Here is a 3,791-nt window from a genome sequence, read left to right on the forward strand (position 1 = left end):
TATATGTACACATGTGCTAAGTCACTTCAGTCATGTCCGACTCTGCAACCCCATGGTCTATAGCCTGCCAGACTCTCCATGGGATTCTTCAGGCAAGAATACAGGAGTGGGTTGCCATGCCCTTCTGCAATATGTACACACACATCCCAATAACTTCTTTCTAAAGTTTGGAAGGGTTTCTTTCAGAGAAAAGAAAATGACTGTGTCCAATGTAACCTCAGCTGCTTATAGAAGACAGAAGGCAGGAACCCCCTACCTCCACTTTAGACCACCAGAGGCAGAAGCCATGCACTGTCTTCCTTCCTTAATTTGATTGGCCTTGAGGAAAGCATTGGCTCTTCTAATGCACAAGAATGTCCTTGATCTTTTGGACACTGGCCATGCTCCTCGGGTAATGATCTGAGCATGTGCTCATTGCCTGCCACATCTGCATACACAGGAGTTGTGTAAAGCAATATTCAGGAAGGAGCTGATGCTCCAGCAGGAAATCAGCCCTCAGAACAGAGACCAGCACTTGGAATCTACAGTGAGCAGGAGGAGGATGGGAATGGGAGCTCTGAGAGCAAGGGGAAGACAGGAGATAATTTACTCAATTTGTTTTCCTAGAAATGAAGACTTTATGTCAAGAATTTGTAATAAAACTAACTGAGGCACTCACACCCGGCTCCATAAAATGCTTAATCACCTTGTTGTTCTGTAACAGCTCTTCTCTTCATGGGGGAATTTGCCAGCTTTTTAATCTCCCTTATTTGATTAACAATAGCATCAACAACAGCAACCTGTGTTGGGTTTCAGTAAACGTTGGATCTACAAACTTATTAAGGAAGATAGATTTATTTTAGGGCCTCATCTATAATGGTCTCAAGCCTTAAGTAGCAGATCATGCTTTTAAAGTTTTGTGTTCTTAGGGGGGAAAAAAAAAGAATCTATAGCTACTTGAGGAGGAAAAGCACATCAGCAGGTAGTCATCATTGTTCCAAGACATTTTTGTGGAGGAACATATATTATTGCAGTCTGAGTCCGGATATCTTTTTTCCTCTTTTAACATTAATTTAAAAGAAACACAAAGCTAATTCTTTTTTTTAAATAAAAGGTTTAATGATGATCTTTTCCCAAGTTTGAACCTACTCATAAGAAGTGATGAGCACTAGGCTGGGTAGAAGGTCTTTAAATTTAATTGAAAGTCCTGTGAACAGAATCCTAGTCCACAGGTATCTGAGCTGAAGCAGGCCCTGCAAACGCTCACTGCACCCTGTGAATGAGTGGATTCAGTGTGTTTGGGACAATGGGGCCCCAGAGACCACATCCTACTCAGCACTAGCCCCCATCACTACTTGATTTTCATCACTGTCAGCCTTAATGCTATCTCAGCCCGCCTATGTTTTTCCCCCTACTTCTCTTAAACACCTTCTTTTCTCCTGCTGTTGTCTTTGTGGAGTTTCCAAACACACATCTGAATTCAGGCAGGTCTGAGGTGAAGTTTTCATTAGCCTGCATCAATTAAGGAGAGGCAAAAAGACACATCCAGGAAGATATTTGTTAAGGTAGTTTTACCCTGAAATTATTATGATCTTCCTTCCTTTTCTTCTTTCCTTTTTGATGTTGAATTATCTCTGCTTGTATAGATCAGTGTAAGTTATTTATTAATGTCCCTCATTCAAAGGTCACTCCATATTTATATGTTTCTGTGTGTCTGTGTGTGTTTGTGTGTGTGTGTGTGTTCACATTCAATGATCTGTGAAGCCCATGACATTATGGGTCCATGATGTATTTGTTTACATCATGTATCAAGAGATGGTATCCTGGTCTGGGAAACAATTTGGTTCAGCAAAAAGCACAGAAGGTTCTGGAATCTCACAGACAGGATCTGTGCTTGAGACTAAATCTGTTTCTTACAGCCCCTGAGCATGCACTAAGCTCAAGCTTCACTTTCTATACAACTGGGCTGATAACAGCTACCTGAGAGAGTTCCAGAAGATGAAAGCTTCTAACAATGTGCTAAGTTGCCTCAGTCATGTCTGACTCTTTGAGACCCCATGGACTGCAGCCTGCCAGTCTCCTCTGTCGTTGGGATTCTCCAGGCAAGAATACTGGGGTGTGTTTCCAGGCCCTCCTCCAGGGGATCTTCCTCACCCAGGGATCAAACCCTAGTCTCTCATGTCTCCTGCATTGGCAGATGGGTTCTTTACCACTAGCACCACCTGGGGAGCCTCTAAAAGAATGTTTATTTTCTGACCTTCTATGCCTCTTTGTCCCCCTTTTCACCACTTGGAGAAATAGATCTAAAAATGCTCAGCACACATATCAGAAATAAGAAAATGCAAGACTCTGACATTAGCATGTGTCCACAGTTAAAATGGTGAGTTAGGGAAGTGCTGGCAGAGAGTCTGAAACTGCAGAACTGAGTAGGGTTAATTCTGGAAAAGGCCTTCCAGGATTACGTTTTGAAGATACCCATAGCAAGTTGAGGAGAAGGCAATGGCAGCCCACTCCAGTACTCCTGCCTGGAAAATCCCATGGACAGAAGAGCCTGAGTCTCGAAAAGTCCGACACGACTGAGTGACTTCACTTTCACTTTTCACTTTCATGCATTGGAGAAGGAAATAGCAACCCACTCCAGTGTTCTTGCCTGGAGAATCCCAGGAACCGGGGAGCCTGGTGGGCTGCCGTCTATGGGGTCGCACAGAGTCGGATACGACTGAAGCGACTTAGCAACAGCAGCAGCATAGTAAGTTGAATATGAGGTCTTTTTTTTTTAAATATAGTTGAAGTGTAGTTGATTTACAATATTATATTAGTTTCAGATGTACAACATAGGATTCAGTATTGTTACAGGTTGTACTCCACTTAAAATTATTACAAAGTAGTGGCTATATTTCTCTGTGCTGTGTTCTTGTCTCTTATTTATTTTATGAACAGCAGTCTGTATCTCTTAGTCCCATCCCCCTACTTTGCCCCACCCCTCTCCCCCTTTTCCCACTAGTAACCACTAGTTTGTTCTCCGTATCTGTGCATCTGTTGCTGTCCTGTTACATACATTTGTTTGCTTTCTTTTTTAGATTCCACAGAACGGAGAAGTCTTCAGGGATGGATGGTATGTTGGACAGCAGCTAATATTATGTTCAGCCATGTGTGGGACATATAATACTAAGGATCTGAGAGCAGTTTTACATGGTACAGAGACATTAAACAATGTGTAATCACACTGTTAGTTATTCCCCATCCAACTCTTTCAGTTCTTCTGACTACATCAAGAAGAAAGTCTCAGTGTGTACTAGACTAACTTTAATATTTCTCTAATATTAACACATTTTAACTTAGAGATAAGGCTTCAGGATTAGGGTCATCAAGAAGTAAAATATCTAGATGATTGTTTTATTTACATGGTCTTCATTTTCCCTATTTCCTCTGCTTAAACTTGATGAACTTCAGATTAACTTTTACTCCATACTAAATTATCATACTGAACTCCATGCTATTAAAAAAATTAAGTAATTTAAATGTCAATGAAAGTAAATTTAAAATATTAAAGTAATAAAACAGGTGTTACACAGCTAGGGCAAGCAATGGTAACAGCCCCCCAGTAAGGAGTGATATTTAGAAAACACTGATTGGCATCATCTCTCTCACAAGGAAACAGATGAGGAAACTGAGATTCAGAGAAAAGAAGTTACTCTTTTCCAAGATCGCATAGCTACCTGTCCTTAGGACTGAAGCTCAGAAGCTCAGCCCTTCTACGCCCTTCCTCATCTAACTCTGCACCAGACAGCAAATTCTAGTGTTAAAATGAA

The sequence above is a fragment of the Bos indicus x Bos taurus genome, chromosome 20, assembly GCF_003369695.1.
Source record: "Bos indicus x Bos taurus breed Angus x Brahman F1 hybrid chromosome 20, Bos_hybrid_MaternalHap_v2.0, whole genome shotgun sequence".
NCBI classification, from domain to species: domain Eukaryota; kingdom Metazoa; phylum Chordata; class Mammalia; order Artiodactyla; family Bovidae; genus Bos; species Bos indicus x Bos taurus.